General features: G+C 44.6%; 2 long non-coding RNA genes across 2 annotated transcripts; one reads left to right on the top strand and one right to left on the bottom strand.

Annotated features, from left to right (window-relative positions):
• Positions 1-505: 505 nt before the first annotated feature.
• Positions 506-1208, bottom strand: LOC138919332 (uncharacterized). The gene is made up of 3 exons (XR_011429458.1): positions 1139-1208; positions 753-862; positions 506-639 (listed from the first exon to the last, which is right to left on the bottom strand). It is a non-coding gene; the product is annotated as an uncharacterized lncRNA (long non-coding RNA).
• An 11524-nt stretch (positions 1209-12732) lies between these two features.
• On the top strand, positions 12733-20633 carry LOC138919333 (uncharacterized). The gene is made up of 3 exons (XR_011429459.1): positions 12733-19422; positions 19530-19625; positions 19937-20633. It is a non-coding gene; the product is annotated as an uncharacterized lncRNA (long non-coding RNA).
• The last annotated feature ends 1140 nt before the right edge of the window (positions 20634-21773 follow it).

Consider the following 21773-nt stretch of genomic DNA (forward strand, 5'->3'; position numbering starts at 1 on the left):
GTTCTGTTAGACATCGCGTCATCTCTCAGTAAGACTAGTGAATGAACTTTCCAGGCTTATCCTGTCAATCCACTCTCCAACTTAATGCTGGAGTCATTTAAACATGTAAATCTTCTGAGTGTGTCAATCAGATCATGCTGTATTTAAAACCTTCCAATAACTTTCTATGGCATTGAAAAAAAAAATGCAAAGACCTGAACGTGGCTTCCTCTTGCACCTCACCTCCCAGGGGGGCCGGGTGTTGGGACCATCCCTCTGTTCTCTCCAGCTGCTCTTAGGGAAGTGAGGCCGCGGGGCCACCGCAGCCTGAGCAGCTGCCGTTGGTGGTAGCACTATCTGCATCTTCCTTGTCCCCCAGCCCTCCGCCGCTGCTGAGACAACCTGCAGGGACCAGGCTGCCCTGCTGCGGGCTCTCTTCTCTCCTGGGGCCGTTCCTGAAATCCCCACGCCACAGGACCCAGACTGTCAGAGCCTAACGGGGCCTCCAGCACGTCCAGCCTGGTGATTTCCGAGCTGTGCTCTGGGGAGCCCCGGGCCCTGGGAGAGGCGTCAGCTGGGGATGGAGGACGTGAAGCCCAGTGGGCAGGGCACTGTAGGCTGCATTTCAGCTAGTTTTTGTTTGAATAAGATTTTTATCTGCTGAAAGAAAAAAATATATTTGAGAACAAATTATTTAATCCAACCGTCTTCATTTATACACAAGGAAACGGCCCAGCTCTTCTCCTAGACGGAAGCCAGGCAGTTGCTCCCACCTGTGAGTGTCCCCGCAGGGCCCTGCTCCCCCAAGATGCCTGGAGCGTCGGGCAGTGCAGTCAGGGCGCCCGAGGAACGCAGGAGCGGTTCAGGAGCAGAAGGACAAACGCTAGAGAGGAAACGAGACGGCCAGATTTCAATCAAAGGTAAAAACAGGGGCGCAGCCTGCTGGGGCCTGGGGCAGAGGCGCGCGAGGGAACCGCCCTGCTGACCACTCGCTGCCAGCAGGCGCAGGCGGGAAGTGCTGCCTCAGAAACAGCCTCCGAGATGGAGAGAAGAGGCTGCGTCATGTGCCCAGGCTCCACCGAAAGTTTCGCGGGGTAGGGGGTCGTCCCAGAGACAAACTTAAGAGGGAAGGAAAAGAAAGGCTGTGCGTGAAAGTCACCGAGGGGCTTCGGAAGGCGAGAGGCTGGGCTGTCATCCTTCCTGTCCCTCCTGGCTCCTGACCGCCCGAGCAGCAGCTGCTGGCGTCCAGCACAATTTTTCAAACCAATTAAGGAGAAGTCTTGCGGCCCCGGGAGGGAGTGCTGTCTGACTCTCCTCCTGAGTCAGCAGGCTCACATCAGAACCTCTGGCGACACGATCTGACGGCTCTAATTGATCCTTCATAGTTAAAAATAAAAAGCAGCAAGCAGCTACTCTTTGCCTTCAAACTGCTGCAGGGGGGTCTCTCTTTTCAGCCGAGGTTTTCCATCATCGGTGCCAGAGAGCGGCCTCCCCACCGGCTTAACTGTCTGTGTGCCGTGCGCATTTTCCTTTTCTTTGCGCTGTCTCCTGCAGGAGGCCTCCCGTCCTGAGCTCATCAATTAGCCGTCCCATTTGCCAGAAGGGAGTTACATCTGGCGTGACGATATTGCTGTTCAAAACTAGGAAGCCCAAATCTCTCTGGCTGGGAAAACTCACAAGGACTTTGGGCTCCGTCTTAAACCGGAAGCAGTCATTCGTTAAGATAATTGAGAGAAAAGAAAGCAGTGGAATAAAGCAGAAAAAGTGAGCCAAACCATCGGTTTTGGTCACCCTGTAATCTATAGACCTGGCTGCTGGCTGTTATCGGTTTACTTTTCCTCCAGTTTGTTCGGCGTTGTGTAGATCTTTCCTCAGAAAAAAGCCCCAGTTTACCTCCAAGCTTGAGATCAGAGTAGAAAGTTCTGGGCTTGCAGAGTTGGAAGGAAGATGAAATCAGAGTGTCCGCAGTCTTTAGGAAGGACACCCAGACCTTTCTCTCTTCTAAAACGTGAAAGCCAAAAATACTTCTTCTGCTTTTTTATAAAAATTGGATAGCAGCAAAATCATCACTGACTATAGTTTGTGAAAACACACAGCTCAATACAAGGTAACCCACATAAACACGGGACAGTACGGCCCAGTCCTGGCATGGTCTCACCTTCCAAGAAGTAACAGCCTGACACGGGTTGAAAGCAGTCCAAATCTGCATTTAGTCTCTGGAGGAAACTTTTTCTTAAAATGCAGCAAAACATCCATAGAAGGTTATATTTCTTCATCTCTCTCTCCTCTACCCCCCAACAGCTTCCACTACAGCTTCCCAAAGAGCCTACCTGGGAGACCCTCAACCCCTACCCCATGCCCACCCACACGCCCCTCCACCCTCCCTCTCCTCTCTGCTTCTCTCTTTATTCCATCCATCAAGGTAGCCTTTCTGGACTCTATAACTTTCTTACCTCCTGGAAACTGTGCAAAGTAGATCCCAGGAAGGAGGAGCTGGTCTAAGAGGAATGTGGGCACAGCAGGCGGAGGAGAGGGCAGGAGGAGAGTTCAAAGGTGTGCGTACAAGTCTGCACTCCTCTCTCGCTCAGTCTTTGGGGGCCTTGCCAGGAAGGGAAGCCTATTGATTGTACCTCCCGGAGGATCTTTGCCACATCCCTCACCCCACTTCTGTCTTTTCTCCTCCCAGTTGGTCAGGATTCCCCCCAAAACCTCTGAAGACACTCCCTGGGGATTTCCCACAACATTTCTCTTTGCAGACCAGGGAGCAAAGATACTGGCTTAAGGACAGTCCCTCCCTCCTTCAAGGGTCTCTGCATCTAGCAAGATGAGCGAAAGCTGCGCTCATTGTGTTATTTCCTAAATGACCCGTGCTGCCACAACCAGAGTCAACATGGGGACAGCTCCCATCCCTGAAAGTCTGAGGAGACTGGAGGTGTCACTGAATTGGTACCGCTCAACCTGGGGCCTGCCTCGCCTGTTCCTTCCCATGGAAACCACAAGAGGGTCTTGCCCACAGTTCTTCCCTCTCCCTCTGCCTCCTGACAACCCTGGTGCTTCCCCATGGCGTGGTGTGCCCCCTCCTCTTGGGAGCTATCTTTTCAGTGGCTGTCATCTCCTGATCTGTTGACCTTAGTATACCTCAAATTTTCCATTAATATACTTTTTTTTTAAACAGCTGGGAAAACTCCCCACGCCAGTGTCAGGAGGCCAACTTCAAGAAGGTGAGGTTTCCCTGCCTCACTCGGGATCCCCAGTGCATCCTGGTGCCTAGATCTGACCTCTGTTTGTTAGACTTGCTCCAGGAAGGTGGCCAGGGTTTCTGCTTCTTCCTCAGCCCTGATTAACTTCAACAAGAATGAGAATTTAGCTTATCTGGTTTGTGATGAAATCCAAGATGCATTCGCCATTCTTGGTTCTCAGCTCTCCCGCTCTCATCTGACCCAATCACTCCTGATTCTCCACGTGTGGCTGTGGTATTGTCCTGGTGGGGGACGCTCTAGCCGCCTGTCCCGTCTGTATACAAACACAGCGTTGTCTTTCCTTTTTATTGGCACAATTATGAATCCAATTTATGAACTGCGGCTACTCGGGGCCTGCTTTATCCTCTCTCCTGGGAAGCCAGGGAAGTGTGGGTTTCCCCCTCCAAAGCAGAAATCCTAGTGAGTCAGCAAATAATCCCTGAAGCTGGACCCCACTGCCTTTCTCTTCTTCTCTCCCTCCGTGACCATCATCCTTGTACCATTTCAATGATAAGCTCTAATCATGACTCAACATGCTGGTTGTCCATTGCTGTGTAACAAACCACCTCAAAAATTTGTGATTTGAATAAAAAGCAGGATCCCAAGGAGGTATTTGCACACCCATGTTCATAGCAGCACTACTCACAACAGCCAAAAGGTGGAAGCAACCCAAGTGTCTATCAGTGGATGAATCGGTAAACCAAATATGGCATATACAAACAATGGAATATTATTCAGCCTTTACAAGGAAGGAAATTCTGACACGTGCTACAACATGGATGAAACTTGAGATTATGCTAAGTAAAATAAGCCAGTCATAGTATAATTCAACTTCTATAAAGTTCCTGGAATAGTCAAATTCCTAGAGACAGAAAGTAGAATGGTGGTTGCCAGGGGCTGGGGGAGGAAGGAATGAGGAGTTATTGTTTAATGGGGACAGAGTCTCAGTTTGGGAAGATTAAGAGTTCTGGGGATGGACGGAGGTGATGGTTGCTCAACAGTGTGAATGGACTTAATGCCACTGAACTGGACACTTACAAAGGATTAAGATGGTAAATTTAATGAAAGTTTTATCTTACCACAATTTTTTCAAAAAAAGTGACTTAAAATCACACTCTTTTATTATTTCTGATAGTTGTGTGGATTGACTGGGTTCAGTTGGGTGGTTTGCGCTTGGAGTCTCTCCCGTGCTTGCAGCCAGGTGGCAGCTGGGGCTCTGGTCGTCTGAGGGCTGGATATCAACATGGCCTCTTTACTCATGTTGGTGCCTCCGCTGGAGTAGCTGGAGCAGATGGGGCTTGCCTGGGATCTCTTCCTCCTGGTTTTAGCACTGAAAGTCCTGCATCCCAGTCCTGGGAAAACCAGGATGATTGGTCATCTGAATTTAGACATCCTCAATTTCATGAACTCACCTAATGCTTCAAAAGGCTGACCTTCCCAAACCATGTATTTGCCTTAAAATTGTGATTCCAATTCTGATGAGGTCTCCACACATTCCTTGGTCTTTCTGGTGATTGTCCTAATCCGTGATGGTTTATATCTGACCCAGTTGTCTCTGGAGCTCTATAAACCCAATAATATGTCAGTGAAGATGCATCCTTGGATTGGGCCTAGGGTGATTATTTTAATCCAAGATACAGTTGAGCACCATATCTAAGATCCAAAATCTCACATGGTAAGCCTTAAAATGTAACCCATAGAAACCTGGAAGTTCACGTGACCCAGACTTGATAAGAATGTTATATTCAAAGAACCAACAATTTGACGGGAAAAGATAACAAAGAGCAATTCAAACTTTATTTGAGTTGTAAATGCTAACACATTGCTCATTTTTTCCTCCTAATAATAGCATCAAACACCACAAAGTAAAAAGAGTTCTGGGTACACTGGGGTTCTGCTGAGCGGCTCTGTGCCCTGGTGAGGGTGGTGAGGAAGGGCACCCAGCCCTGCTCCCTCCACCTTGAGATCCCTGTTAGAGTCAGCAGTCTCCTTAAAAATCAGCCAGCATCAGGCTCCTTCAATGTACAGGCTTAATAAATGCCGGTGATTGAACGGTCTGCATAAGCTCAATCTCTCTTAGCCTCTACTAACATCTACTACCATATTTCATATCCTGTTAAAGTGATGAGCATCTCTATTCTAAGATTTTTATAGAATATAGATGATCGACTAAAATTTTAATGACAGGCGAATCTTGATGATTCTGTGGGAACTTTTCTATGTGATCACTCTCTTTTTCATCAAAGAGAAAGCTAGGCTAGCTGGCTTAGCAAAATGGCAACATTACATTTAAAGACAGGCTCTGTTTTGGCACTTAGTGTTCCCAGTAGCGCATTCTGCGCTGTCCATCATGGACTTCACCTACATCAACTCATCATTTTTTACTTTAGAGCCCTGTGTGAACGACGACTCAAGGGGACAGATAGCAGCCCAAAGGAGGGCAGGTGTAGGTGAGTTGTGTACCTCAACGGAAGAGAGTGATTGCTTAAAGGAAGGCAAGTCATGGCCCGATGGGGCAATGAGAAGGTAAAGAAAGCCAATAGTCCCTCTGAGCTCATGGAACTTGGGAATAAGCGTGAAAGAATTGGCAGCACTTGTTCCAGAGGGTATTGCTTCCCCTCAGGGAGAGCAAGGACGTAGAGCATCCTCCAGGGAGGAAGCTGGGAAGGGAGCTGAGGACAAAGGGCTTTAGTTACAGGGTAAGAAAGATTTGAAAGGGCTCACTGCAGAGGAAGTTTGAAGAGGAGACAGCATTGGAAGGAAGAGCAGCGAGGCAGTGAAGATCTCATGGGCTCACCAGTGTGAGACAGGACTACTGCAACTTCATCCCCATCTCTGGCCCTGAGGGCAGTTGTGTTACTGGGGTGAGAACCTGTGTCCTCCTCTCCAGAGACAACAGGGAGCCCCTGCCTTTGCCCAAGCTGAGAATCTGCAGACAGGCTCTCCTGTCAGGCCTAAAAGCACTGGCAATCGAGGAGCTTGCCCTCAGAGGACCTAACTCCCAGGAGCACAAACTTGCCACCCGGTTGGCTAATGTACATGATGTGCTTTGACTGTGATTCCCCTGCATCCTGCTGACCCTACAGACCATCCCCTGTCAACAGAGCGCAAGAGTTGAGATCATAGCTTTTAGAATTCCTAGGACCTTACACTTAGCAGCCATAGAACCTGCAACAGGTAAGTTATTGGTGGTTCTAACCCTTAGTTTCCGCATCTGGAATATACAAACAATAATAACTCATTATTATAATAGTACATGATCTCTTGATGGAGAACCTAATTTGGATCTCTTTTCCAAAAGAAAAGTTTGGGCAGCGGCGATCTTCCAGAATGTAAGGGTACTGGCCTTCCAGCCATGGACACACAAACTCTGCTTTAAGAGGCACCCTGAGGTTGGATGTCAGAGAAGAGGGCAGAGCAGGAAGCACCCGGCATCCATATCCCCACACGGACAACAGTTGTGCTGGCAGAACCTCTCTGTAACTGTTTGGGAGCTCTGAAGTCTGGAACATCTAAGGGAAGTCTTGAATGGTAAATTGCAGTTAAGTTTGGTCAATTTCAGCTCTTAGAATAGTAGCCTCCCTCACGGACCAGCCCCTGGCAGGCAGCTGTGCGCAGTTTCCTTGAGCAGCTTGCACACTGCTCCAAGGAGCCAGGGTGGGCAAGAAGGATTGTATCCTTTAAAATAACAGGCATCGGTGCTGTGATCACTGATGGCTGCTTCTGATCACAGAGGTGCAGATGCAGAAATTGTTGGCATTGTTGCAATCTTCATTGCCATTGTTACAAACCCTACCTCCTCCAGCCGGGCAAATTCCAGGGGATTTAAAGGGCTGGCACTTGTTTTTGCATCCTGGGTTTTTTCCCCCTTTGTGTTTTCCTTTTTCCCCTTTTGGGAGCCAGACCTTTCAAGACTAAAACATTCAAAAGCAACCACATATACAGAGGACTCTAGAAAGTCACAGCGCATACCCAGGAAAAGGTGTGGGCTCAGCAAGGGCCTGAGAAGACCTTATGTTTACCCCTCAGCTGATTTCCTGCACAGAGAAACCCCACACAGTAATTTAAAAACAAAACAAATAAAGGGGGAAATCTGAGTTCCGCATTAACACATTGTAAGATTCAAATGTCCAGTTTTTAACAACAATAACAAAAATCACAGGGCACATAAACAAACAGAGAAGTATGGCACACTGAAAGGAAAACAGTAAATCAACAGACACTACAGACACTACCCCTGAGGAGAGCAGACAGTGGACATACTAGACAAAGACTTTAAATAGCTGTCTTGAAGATGCTCAAAGAGCTCAAACAAGATGCAGAGTCAAGAAAATGATGTATGAACAAAATGGAAAGAGCAATAAAGAGAAAACATAAAAAGGAATCAAAAAGAAATTCTGAAGCTGAAAAGTACAATACCTGAAATGAAAAGTTCACTACCAGGATCCAGAGCAGCTTTGAGCAGACAGAAGAGAGTCAGTGAACATGAAGACAGGACAATTGAAATTCTTGAGTCTGAGGAGCAAAAAGAAAAAATATTGAAGAAAAGTGAACAGAACCTAAGGGACCTTTGGGATACAACCAAGTGGACCAACAGGTCCACCCCCCCTCTCCCACAGTATATACATTGTGGGAGTCCAGAAGGAGGAGAGAGAGAGAAAGAGCAGGGAAATTATTTGAAGAAATGATGGTAGAAAACTTTCCAAATTTGATAAAAGATATGAAAATAAACATCTGAGAAGCTCAATGAACTCCAAAGAAAAACTCAAAGAGACACACATCAAGACGCATTAGAATCAAACTATCAAAAGACAAAGAGAGAATCTTGAAAACAGCAAGAAACAAGTGACTCATCACATACAAGGGCTCAGCAGATTTTTTTTATTTATTTTTTTTTTTGGTGAGGAAGATTGGCCCTGAGCTAACATCTGTGCCAACCTTCCTCTATTTTTTTGTATGTGGGATACTACCACAGTATGGCTTGATGAGTGGTGTGTAGGTCCATGCCCAGGATCCAAAGCTGCAAACCCTGGGTCACCAAAAGTGGAGCACACGAACTTAACCACTATGCCAAAAGGCCAGCCCCTCAGCAGATTTTTTTATTAGAAACCTTGAAGGCCAGAAAGCAGTGGGTTGATTCGTTCAGGGAACTGAAGGAAAAAAACCTGTCAGCCAAGAATCCTATATGTGACAAGACTGTCCTTCAAAAATGAGGGAGAAATTAAGACATTCCCAGATAGACAAAAGCTGAGGGATTTTGAGACTGAGTTAGCATGAGAGACTCCATGTCTAAACGTTTCCAGAACCGCCCCCTGCCCCCGGCTTATCCTCACAGTGTGCTTTGGAAAATGCTGAGAACTGCACGTAGGCAAGCTGACCAGTAACCAGTAGAAAGAATGACTTGTTAGCAGAAAATTTATGGCCCCTATCCCAAAACTGTTTCTTCTGTCCCTGATGAGAAAATCACTAATGTTTTCTTAGACTTCTCAGGAGTGTCACATTCAGCAGATCTGAAACTTTTTATTCATGGAGATGCACCCAAGGGTCTGCAGTCGTCCATCACCTGACACTCCTGAGCCCTCTTCCCAGCCCCATTCGCCTTATATAAGTTGTTTCCAAATCAAGTCGCCTTTAGGGTGGTCTATTTTAGGGCAATATTCTGCCATCTTCTGATCGGCTAACTCATCGCTCAGTAAAGTTCTTTCTCTCCCGCTGCCTGGCCTTGTGACTGATCAGCTTTTGTCTTGTGGCAAGCTGACTGAGTCCTTGTTCGGTAACACTTCTGTTACCACCAGACCTACCCTGCAGGAAATGCTAAAGGGAATCCTTCGGGTTGAAATGTAAGGACAACTAGACAGAAATAAAGATCTCTGGAAAAGGTAAATACGTGGACAATTAGGAAATAGCATTACTGTAACTTTGGTTTAATAATCCCACTTTTTGTTTTCTACATGATTTAAGAGATTAATGTATAAAAAACAATTATTAGTCTATGTTTTTGGTCATACATTCGTAAAGATGTAATTTTGTGACATCAGTAACTGAAAGGTGGTGGTTAGGGAGCTTTATAGGAGCAGAATTTTTGTATGCAATTGAAGTTAAGCTGGTATAAATTCAAATTATAGTGTTATAACTTTAGGATGTTTAGTTTTGCAAGATGAAAAATGTTCTGGAGACGGACAGTGGTAATGGCTGCACAACATACTTAGTGTCACTGAACTATACACTTAAAATGGTTAAAATGGTAAGTTTTATGTTATGCGTATTTTACGAAAATTTTAAAAAATAAATAATATTTTTCAAATTAAAAAATGGGAGGCATTAGGGCTGGCCCAGTGGCATAATGGTTAAGTTCGTGCACTGGGCTTCAGTGGCCCAGGGTTTGTGGGTTCGGATCCTGGGTGCAGACCTACACATTGCTCATCAAGCCATGCTGTACTGGCGTCCCACATAGAAAATAGAGGAAGATTGGCACAGATGTTATCTCAAGGACAATCTTGCTCACCAAAAAAAAAAAAAAGAGAGAGGCATCCTGTGTTCCCCAAGGAGCCTCTTTTCCTAACTACTCTCTCTGTCTTCACACCTACCTTCTTCATTTGTGGGGAGGAGAATATAGACTAATTTTTGGACTTGCTCACATTGGCTGCTTCCTCTTAGTAAACAGTAATGCTTGTTTTTTTCTTTCTCTCTTTTGGTCATTTCTAGTGAGGAGACATACACTATGAGCTGCAGCCTCCTGGTCTTCTGGAGCCATGCAAACTGAAAGCCATATTATGATTGTGTAATATAAAGAGAGGCAAGGTATTTCTATGTACTTTGGCGCTTACTTGGTACTCGCTGTTTTGGATATGGAATGGGTAAGCAGTCATCCCCCTGGAGCCTTGGCAGAGGGTGGGGATGGGGGAGTTTTTGATGGTATTAAACAGGAAATGTCATGATGACCCTGTTTCTGACAAAGTGGGTTTCCATTTTTAGCTCCTACACCAAATTAGGAAGTTCTTCTTCCTACCAAAGAGTGAGCCAGAGAAATCCTTTCTTCCACCCCAGTTCACTAACAGGTCCACAAGCACAGAACTAAGGAAACAGGATGGCTGACTATAGGGTGAAGCCTCTGACTTCAGCCTCAGGGCCAATGATGCAGAGGCGGGGCGTGAGGAGACAGGGATGGAGGAATGGGGAGGAGAGAGAGAGAGGCAGGAAGAGAGAGGGAGGGACAGAGGGAGGGAGGGAGCAGACAGGGAGAAAGAGAGGCCACTCACTGGGGAATAAACAGCAACAGACCTGGGGCAGAAATAGAAGCAGCAGATTTCTCTAGAACACTGTGGGTGAGGACTCTGTTCTTAAATTTTGGACAGTCATCTAAGCAGAGGAGGGGCTTACTACAGATGGTATTAAGTGCTCTGACACAATGAAGCAGCATTCATTAAGAAACTGGACATTGAGGGCTGGCCCCCTGGTGTAGTGGTTAAGTCTGGTGCACTCTGCTTGGCAGCCCAGGTTCATGGGTTCAGATCCCAAGTACAGAACTACACCACTTGTCGAGCCATGCTGTGGCAGTGACTCACATACAAAGTAGAGGAGGAGTGGCACAGGTGTTAGCTCATGGCTAATTTTCCTCAAGAGAAAAAAAGAAAGACAGAAATTGGCCATTGAAAGCAGAATCCATGGGAAATTATTTATATTATTATTATTATTATTATTGTTTCCAAGTTAGCTGTATGGACAACTGCATGTAGCTCCTGTTCTGTTTGAAGGAATGTCAGCCATTTTCAATGAATCCCATTCTCGTCTGCACGAAGTCCCTAGGGTAGGACCCTACAGTCAGTGGGTAACTTCTGCCTGATTATTACAGAAAAAAAATCTAGAACCCAAGTGGGCAAAAACAGGTAAATGGCCCAACTCCCAGGATGTGCCTTAGCCAGAGTTTATATGTTCTGGTTTTCCTACCTCAAATTCTGATGACAGTGCCTGTGCCCTCACTGTATCTCCACTAACAGATATGGCACATACTGTGTTTTCGAGTCTAGTTAACATCTTACCTTCACCCGGGAACTAAAGCCAGGATGGCTCTGTCCTCACGGAAGTCATCTGGTTACGACTGGAATCCTAGTCTGAGTGTCTCTGCAAGGAGGGAGGGGGTGGGAAAGCAAGGAAAGAAGTCAATATTCATTACATGAACGCCCTGTCCCGGGCGCTGTGCTCCCATGTTTGTTTATGATTAATTTTTGCAACAACTCTGAGAGGTTGGTGTTACCATGTCTGCTTTCCAGATGGAGAGACTGAGGCTTAAAGAGTTTGAGTAATTTGCTCAAGATCCTGGAATAAAGGGATGGGGAAGCCAAAATTCCAGCTGAGCTCTGTCCTACTCCAATGCTTATGGTCTTCTCACAGGACGTGTGCTAACATCACCAAGTCTTAAGTCTTTACTCTCAGCCTCAAATCATGCAGAGTATTTCTCAATATGCTTCTGACAATAGGCTTATTCTAAGGCATGCCAAGAAGTTATAGGAATGATACTTGGTTATGGGAAGAGAGGTAGAGATGGAAATAAGAGTAGGCAAAAGAAGACAAGAACTGAAATACTTTATCACGGTGAAATTAGTGTGCTTAAGTTTGTCCCTAGTCTGTGTATGTTACATTGCCCAGCTAAATATGACATGTCCCTCAAGATTTGCCTCAAATGCTGCCTGACCCCTATGCTATCTCCACTTCATACCTACCCCGCTTCTAAGTCTCTTTGGCTCAATTAAAAGGGCTTCATGTACTTTACTGCCAAGTACACGAAATATATTCCACCTCGCCAGGCTCCCTCCACCTCCAGGCGGAGATCTTCTAAGTGGGTAGAAAGGGTCTTGAACTAGATAGGTCTCTGGCCACCATGCCAGAATCTACTCAGAGGTTCAGACTGTGGCTTTAGTTCACGGGGCTGGGAGGAACAGGGCCAAAGGGGACCTACTAAGAGGTAACCTCAGAATGCTTGAAAGCCATGAGCATCTTGCCGCATGGACCTACTGGTGTTACTACCAGACCAGTGGATCTTAAAGTTTTTGGTCCTAGGACCTCTTTATTATAACTGTTATTATTATTATTGAGATCCCAAGGAGATTTTGTTTATGTGGGTTATATCTATTGACATTTACCATAATAGAAATTAAAACTGAGAAAAATAAAAAATATTTGCTTATTAATTGTTGTAAAAAAAAGAAAAAAACAATTACAGGGGCCAGCCGGGTGACATAGTGGTTAAGTTTGTGTGCTCCACTTTGGCGGCCCAGGGTTTGCAGGTTTGGATCCTGGGCATGGACCTACACACTGCTCATCAAGCCATGCTGTGGTGGCATCCCACATATAAAATAGAGGCAGACTGGCACAGGTGTGAGCTCAGGGACAATCTTCCTCAAGCAAAACAAAACCCCACCAATTACATGTTAATATAAAAAACCTTCTTTTGTTAAAAAAAAAAAAAAACCTATATTTTCCAAAACAAAGAAGATTAGTCAGAAAGGTAGCAACACTTTACATTTTTTGCAAGTCTTTTCAATGATTGGCTTAAAAGAAGACTGCCAGATTCTCAGATCCACTTCTGCATTCAATCCGTTGTGACATGTGCTCTGCTTGAAGGGTAAGAAGAAAATCCAGCCTCACACAGAGTATAGCTGGAAAGGGAGGAGTGTTCAGCAGCCTTTTCAGGCAGCAGTAGACGTCTTTCTTTGGTACTGCTCCAAAATTCAACTAGACGTGGTTTCTTTCAGGTGGCAGTAATGTGGAAACCTATCAGCGAACTTTTCATACCCTGTTACATTACAGTTGGTTTATTATGCACTTTGCATGGATCATTTACCCACGCATGATTTTGTAACACCATTCATTGATTGGTTGGAAAATATGGGTTTACTGAGAAATGCAGATCTTTCAAATGTTGATACCTTTCATTATCCGCTATCAAAAATTACATTTGTTTCATTGCTGCTCTCCTCAGAAAAGTCTGTAAGTACTGCGAAGCCATCAGTCTCATGGGAGATGCAAGTACAGTCATGGGCCACATAAGGACGTTTCGGTCAAGGATGGGCCGCATATACAATGGTGGTCCCGTGAGATTAGTCCCATAGCCTAGGTGTGTGGTAGGCTGTACCATCTAGGTTTGTGTAAGTGCTCTCTGTGATATTTGCACAACGACGAAATCACCTAATGGCGCAGTTCTCGGAACACATCCTCATCATTAAGCGACGCGTCACTGTGTTCCAAATCACAGGCACACTCCAGAGACGCTGCACGCTGGGCTCCAGGCCACCGCAACAAAGCCAGTCACAAGAAGTTTTTGGTTTTCTGGTACATATAAACGTTATATATAAAAGACATAAAAGTTATGTCTACACTATACTGTAGTCTATTAAGCGTGCTATAGCATTATGTCTAAAAAACAATGTACATACCTTAATTAAAAAATACTTTATTGCTAAAAAATGCCCAATCATCATCTGAGCCTTCAGTGAATTGTAATCTTTTTGCTGGTGGAGGTTCTTGTAAAAAAAGTAATACCTGTGAGGCGCAAAAAAGCAAAGCACAGTAAAACGAGACATACAAAAAAATGCCCACACAATCTTTCCTTCAAAGGACAGAGTTCAAAATTGGCAACACATTCTTTCCATTGCTTTCCTTGAAGTCAGAAACTCACTTCAGTGACTGGCAAGAAAATGTCACTAAACGCTCATTGTGAATGTTCATAATTTATCAGTCTTTCCTTTAAGTGAAAATGATGTTTCATGAAAAAAGCAGCGAGTTCAACTCACAACTCAGCCATCACCAGGTGCTTGCTCAAGGCAACCCTCAGACTTCGGCAGCAGGAGTGCTTTATGCGGACGTCCCCTTTTGTCATGTAGAATATTAAAAGCCATGCACTCAATGGTTGAGATTTAATGAAATTAATCATTTTTGCTGGTTTATCTAGGATATTCTTAAGTGATACTGGCATGGTTTTACCCACCGTTGCTTTTGTACCATCACTGCAAACGTCCACAGAGTGAAAGGCATAAAATGTCTTAACATTGTTATGAAAATAGCGTCGACTTCAGGAACCCCCACTCCCTTCCCCGGAGTCTTGGGACCCCAGGGACCACACATGGACCACTGCTGTCGTGTCCTGTGACAATTGCTGATGCCTAGCCCATGCTCTAACCTAAAGGGGGAGCTCAAGGCCTTCCGATCTCTTTCCTTCCCTCCTCCCCTGTCCACTCTGCATCCCAACCTTGGGACAAAAGAGGTCAGGATGGAAGACCCGGATGGACTCGAGCTTTCGGGTTCAAAGTTCTCTCCCTTTGTGTGCCACCCTCACTTTTCTTCATTCAGTTATTTATAGGACCTGCTCCTCTACCTTAGGTCCCAAATACAGTTACGTCTCCTTTTTTGTCAATTCCCCAAGATCCAGCGTCCTTTCTTAAAGCTTCCACTCCCCTGAAGAGTCCAAATGGGGCTCTCTCTGCCTGGAGGGAGCCCGATGAGACCAGTGGGACCAGCGCTGCGCTTTGCTGCGTAGGGTTGCAACTAAAAACAGGTCCTGGACAACATGACAGAGGATGCTTGTCTGAGCTGCTGCCCTCCCTGGATGCTGCCAGCCCCTGCCCAGACCCACGCCCTCAACAACCTGTCTAAGGCCACTCCCTCCATGGGAACAGGGGGCTCTCAGCCATTCTTCTCCAACCACAGCCCCGGGCCAGAGAGAGTTGGCCTGGAGGAACTTCCACATGCTGGTTCCACCTCCTGCCCGGACTCCCGCTGCCCACACTGCCCTTTTCAGCTCTGGGCCTCGCCTGGGCTCTGTGTGGCTCAGCTTCAGGCATCCTTGAGGGGAGCTCAGTGGGCATCAGCGTCCAACATGTGCACTCCAAGAGGACTCTTAGCTTTGTCTGCCTCCAGCTGTTATCTTTTCCCTTCCTCTTTCACGGTCCTTGTTATTTTTCCTGTCTTATCAATGTCATATTTGGTTGTACAGCTCCGTATCTCCACACTTCTCCACTATATCCAATTGGTTTAATGTCTGCTGTTCATTTTCCATTTGATCTTTCTACTTTAATTTCCTTTGTGTTTCTTTAAGGTAAAAACTTCCTGCTTCCAACTTGCTTTCCTTGATTGTTTTATTAACTGTTCTTAATTGAAAGAGTAATGAAAGTGCATGATGAAAATGAAAATGATAAAAAAAATATATACAATGAAAAGCAAGCAAGACCTCTGGTCTCCTAATCCCCGTCTCCAGAGGCAACGATGTTACCAGCTTCTTGTGCTTTCTTCTAGAAATCATCTATGCATACAGTCATGCGTCGCTTAACGATGGGGACACGTTATGAGAAAGGTGATTTCGTCATTGTGCAAACATCATAGTGTGAACTCACGCAAGCCTAGATGGTATAGCCTACCCACACCTAGGCTGTGTGGGACTAGTCTTATGGGACCACCGTCGTATACGCGGTCAGTCGTTGACCCAAATGTCATCATGTAGCACATGACTGTCTAACAAGCATGCCCCTTCCCTTTTATTGAACCGATAGAAGCTTGCTATTCACATAGCTCTGGATCTGCTTGTTTTCTTCTTAATCCAATATCTTGGAGATGGTTTCATTATCAGCACTTGAAGAACTACCCCAATATTTGTGAGGGCTGCGCTCATAACATAAAGTATGAATGTATGTAATATGTTGAATCTGCCCCCCTTTTATAGAACATCTCAGTTTCTAGTCTTCTCCTGTTATAAACTCTACTTCAGTGAAAGATGCACACACGCGTGAGAGCACGGGATCAAGTTCTAGAAGTAGAATTGTTAGGGCAAAACTATTTTCTTTGAAAATGTTGATAGATATTGCCACATTGCTCTCCCAAGAGGTTGCCTTCTGTCACAGGTGTTGCCAGTGTTGTTCCGGTGTGTCTTCTTTTGGTTTTGCTTATTATGATTTTTCACCACTAAGAAATGTTGGATTTTTATGCAGGTAAATTAATGTTTATGCTTCCCAGGTAAACTCATGTATAGCTTTTGATTTTCATTTCTTACTTAAGTCAAGTCTTCTTCAGTCTTAAGATTTTTTTTATTCTCCTATGCTTTCTTCTAGTCTCTTTTGGTTTTAGTTTTTACATTAAAATTTTTAATCTATCTGGAATTTATTTTGAGAATTAAAATTGAGGATGAGCTTTGTTTTTTCCCCAGATGGCCGACTAATTTTACCAGTAGTATTTATTACATAACTCATCTTTTCTCCACTGATTTTATTTGTTTTAATTTTTTTATTTATTTTTTTTCTTTTTTAAAGATTGTCACCTGGGCTAACAACTGTTGCCAATCTTTTTTTTTTTTTTTCTGCTTTATCACCCCAAACCCTCCCTGTACACAGTTGTATATCTTAGTTGCAGGTCCTTCTAGTTGTGGGATGTGGGACGCCACCTCAACGTGGCCTGACGAGCAGTGCCATGCCCGCGCCCAGGATCCGAACCCTGGGCCACCGCAGCGGAGCACGCGAACTTAACCACTCGGCCATGGAGCCGGCCCCCTCCACTGATTTTAAATGCCACCTTCATCACATACTAAGTTTCCATAGCTATTTGCATTCATTTCTAGATTCTAGAGAATAGATTCTGTTCTATTAATCTGTCTGCTTATTCACATGTCAGGGCCAATCTATTAAGGAAATAGCTTTAAAATTACTTTAACATGTGTTAGGACCGATGCCTTCCTCATTCTTTTATTTTTTTTCTTAGAATTTCTCTGGTTATTTTATAAATGAATTTTAGAATATAGCTTTCCAAAATATTTTTATTGTATTGGGATCACAATAAATTTGTGGATTCATTTAGGAAGAATCAACATCTCTCTAGGATTATCGTTTCTTCATATTCAAGGTGAGGGTAGGTCTTTTCATTTATTTACATCTTCTTTTGGAGAATTAAAGTTTCTTCAATGTGCAGACTTGAGCCTGTATATTTCTTAAGTTTACCTGTAGGTATTTTATACCTTTGTACTTTTTATTAAGTGGAATGTTTCTTCCACTAAATATTCTATCTCCCTTGCCTTAAACTTTAATTTTAATATTTAAAACAAAATTAAATGTCTTAAAAAAATTATTTTACTTTTAACTCCTTGATGTTTAATTCATTCTTAATCCTTCAATACTTCTATTTTCATGATTTTAACTCATTCTCAGGCTTCAGCTTTTTGTGTCCTTTATTCTGAACAGGATGTATAAGCAGTTGTCAATTTCCACGTACCAACTATCATACCGTGTGTGCTTCCTACGCTGTCCACCACCACCCACGAACCACGTTCCGTGTATGGCCGTGACGGAGCATCTCCAGCTCCCCAATGGGGCCTGACTTTCAGTCAGCAGTTCAGTTCTAGCTGAATTGCCGTCTCTGCCCGTAGAGCAGTGATTTTGCAATTATTTGCATATTTTATTGCAATTTTGCCCTTTTCTATAAAAAAAGAATGAACAACTGAAATTAAAAAATGGTTGATTCTATTTATGACACAAATGAGACAAAGATAGAAATATTAGTCATGCCCCAAACTTTTAGCTTACTAGGTTTGAGCAGGTCAAATCTGAGTTCATTGGTGATAACTAAAAGGTAAGGATGTTTTTTTGGGGGGGGGCGGTGATGACAATGTTCTAAAACTGACTGTGGTGATGGTTGTACACATCTGTGACTGTACTAAAAAACATAGACTTTTGCACTTTAAATGGGTGAATTGTGTGGTATATGACTTAAACCTCAATAAAGATGTTTTAAAAATGGTAAAAGTGGGGCTGGCCCTGTGGCATAGAGGTTAAGTTCATGCACTCCACTGCAACAGCCTGGGTTCGTGGGTTCAGATCCCTGGTGTGGACCTATACCACTCATCAGGCCACACTGTGGCGGCATACCACATAAAATGAAGGAAGATTGGCACAGATGTTAGCTCAGCGACAATCTTCCTCACCAAAAAAACCAACCTAACATAAAAACAGCAAAAGCAAATAAAAGAAACTGTGAAAAATGCTGGAAAGTAGAACATCAAAGGTTATATCCACCAACCTGGTGTAGGAGTGTAGGAAATGGAGAGAACTTGGGCATTCGGGATGACAGTTGTCATAGGAAATTCTTGTGATCCAAATGCAAAGAGTTGTTTTTTGGGAGAGTTTAATAGCCTCAAAAAGCTGTTAATAGAGATACAAATAACTTTTAAAGAAAAGAGATTGTTTTTGAGAAAGTTGACAGGATACCATCAAAATCCTCTGCCCAGTCTGTGTAGATTGACTCAGTAATTCCTTCCTCCCCAGTCCAAACCTGTCTCTTCTCTTTGCCCCCGTACGGCTCTGAGTGAGCTGAGAGAATTAGATTCAAGTTTTTAAAAAACAGCTTTACTTAGATATAATCCACATACCACACAACTCACCCATTTATAGTGTATGATTCAAAGGTTTTCTGTATATACACAGATATGTGCAACCATTACCACAGCCAATTTTAAAACGTTTTTATCACCTCAAAAACAAACCGTAGGGGCTGGCCCAGTGGCACAGCGGTTAAGTGCGCACGTTCTGCTTCAGCAGCTGGGGGTTCGCTGGTTCGGATCCTGAGCGTGGACCTATGCACCACTTGTCCAGCCACATAAAATAGAGGAAGGTGGGCACGGATGTGAGCTCAGGGCCAGTCTTCCTCAGCCAAAAGAGGAGGATTGGTGGCAGATGTTAGCTCAGGGCTAATCTTCCTGAAAAAAAAAGAAACCTTATATCCTTTAGCCATCACTCACTACCTCCCCAAACTCCCCCAACCCTAAGCAAACACTAGTCTGCTTTCTGTCTCCATAGATTTCCCTATTCTGGACATTTCATAAATTTGGAATCTTACAATTTGTGATCTTTCACGTCTGGCTTCTTTCACTCAGCCTAATATTTTCAAGGTCCATCCAAGTTTTAACATGTGTCAGAAATGTTATGGCCAAATGAGAATCCATTATATGGATAGACCACATTTTGTTTATCCATCATCTGCTGCTGGACACTTGGGTTGCTTCCACGTCTGTTGTGAACACTGCTGCTATGGCATGGGTGTACGAGTTTTTGTGTGGACATACGTTTTCCTTCTGTTGGGTATGCGCCTAGGCATGGAACTGCTGAGTCATGTAGCAACTCGATGCTTATCATTTGAGGAGCTGCCAGACTGTATTCCAAAGCAGTTTCATCAGGTAAAAAATCACTATTATTTAAATTTTTTTGTTCACTTAAATGACTTTAGTGACGATCACAGCTCTTGTTTCTTTTCCCCTTACTAACATGGATGCCACTCTGGTAGGGTGACCAACCATCTGGCTGTCTCAGCCTGAGAACATTCCCAGGACGTGGGACTTCCAGTGCTAAAACCAGGAACATCCCAGGCAAACCGATGGGGGTGAGTTGGTCCCCTAGTTTAAAGCTGTGCACATGTGACCCCACGAATCTTCATTTCAACTCTGGGAGGCTGGGTCTGTTCTCGTACTCATTTTACAGATGAGGAGAACGGAGCCGAGTGTTTGCTTTGAAATTTCCAGCCACAGGGCAGGTGAGGATGATGCAGATGGCCCCTCTCCTGCTACAAACACATGGATTAGTAATCCTGGATAAAACACACACATAGCCCCAGTAAATTATACCGCATAAAGTTGATTTTTTTAAAGCTGGAGAAAAAACATATAACTCCCCTTCTTTTTGATACATAACCAGGTTTGAAAGAATGAAATGTAAACCATTGGTGTCAGAAATAAAGAGAGAGAACAGAACCCAAATGGTAAGCCGAAGCTGACGCAGGAGTTTGGGCTGAGAGCTGCAGCTAACGACCAGGACGGAGAGATGCGGTCCATGGCCCATCTGCCAGAAGGGCTGCAGAGGCGTGCCTTCTCTCCTGAGCTTTGCTGCAAGGGGAACAATACTAAGTCTGGGCAGCATGTGGTGGGAGGAGGATGGGGTCTGAATCTAACTACCTGCCTGGTGCAAGAACTGAAACCTGAGAAATTAACACAGAAACAGATCCACGCCGCTGAAACCCGGGAGCTGGCAGAAGGAAACCTCCTACTGTTCTGTGCTGGAGCAGCATTTTTACCACCCGGGGCTCAAAGAACTCCCTCAGAAAACCCACGAAAATGAGCTCACTCACAAAGAATTAAAAATCTCTAGGAGAAATGAACTCTGAGAGATGCCATGTCCAGAAATTAAATATTTACACCATCATTGAGGATGTAGTAATATTTGTTTCTGGAAATGAAGGTCTTTTATATGTGAGTATTGTTCAACTTTTGTAGAACTCTGGTACTTTTGTACAAGAGTAAGATGTTTAATACTGATATTTTGCTTTCCTCTTCCTACTATTCTCCTGGTTTAAGAGACTAGTATTTTAATTTCTTAATAATAGTTATTTCTCCTTAATCTCATAATGTCTCTGTGTTTTTCTTCTCCCAACACTGCTTTATTTAGTTTACCATTTCTTTCTAGAAAGGCCTAAGATAAGAGTGGCCAAGAGGAACCAACGAGGTACCACAGGGGGAAGGGTTAGAAACCTTGCTTACTCTCAGCTGCCCACCTGCAGCTCTTCCTTTCCTCTACTGAAAGCTTATCCTTTCTAAGGATCATTTTTAAAAAACAAATCAAAAGAAAAACAAAAACAAGAAACCCTCGCTCACCACCTTTCTAGTCCCAGGCAACTTTCAGGACAAAAATTATGTCTCTGCGCAAATGCCACATGAGTTCCTGGCTCCATCAGTTGATTTCTGCAATCTTATCCTTATGGGAGAAGCTGCACATTTTAGAATCTGTGATCTCTAATGAGTATAACTGCTGGATTTGGGGCAAATTAAAGCCTGCCACAGCCAGGAGGGGAAGGGAAGGAGGAAGTCACATGGGAAAGGACCTTGGTAGGACCCATGCGATACTGATGTCCCCATGGTCAAGGGAACCATGCGGGAGGGTGGCGTGGCCAGTCCAGCACCAGGCCTCTGGAACTGCTTGCTCACAAGCCAGCCTCCAATGAGCTCACTTCCATCTCCCCGCCTCCCTTCTCTACAGACACAGGAATCTCTGTGAGCATGTCCCCTTCAATTCAAAGTCGTCCTGAGTAGGATTTTTTAAATGGGGTACACAGGGCAGCTTAGATCTTTTTTTAGGATGGCACTTGGAATGGCACAATCTCAGGAGACAGGGAGGCCCGTTTCATCAACTGACCAAAGCCTTGGTCCCATGAGGCATCTCAGCGCAGCAGGAGATGGCTGGGGCTGGGCTTCAGGGATCTGTACCCCCAAGGGTGAACCAGGTGCTGTTCTGGGGAGACTGGAGTCCCTAGAAGGCACACTAATCAACCTCCCATTTCCAGGCCCCGGACTTCCCTGACCCCCTATCCATGATGTCACCTCCCCTCAACCTATCCCCCTCCCCCTTTCCCTTACTTTGTTTTCCTCATAGCAATTATCATCATCGGATGTTGTGTTCTACACGTGTGTGTTTGGACATGATCTGAGACCCACTAGAACAAAGCTCCTGGGAACAATCCTGGGAACTTTGGCCTGCTCAC

Source organism: Equus caballus, chromosome 20 (genome assembly GCF_041296265.1).
Source record: "Equus caballus isolate H_3958 breed thoroughbred chromosome 20, TB-T2T, whole genome shotgun sequence".
Taxonomy (NCBI): Eukaryota; Metazoa; Chordata; class Mammalia; order Perissodactyla; family Equidae; genus Equus; species Equus caballus.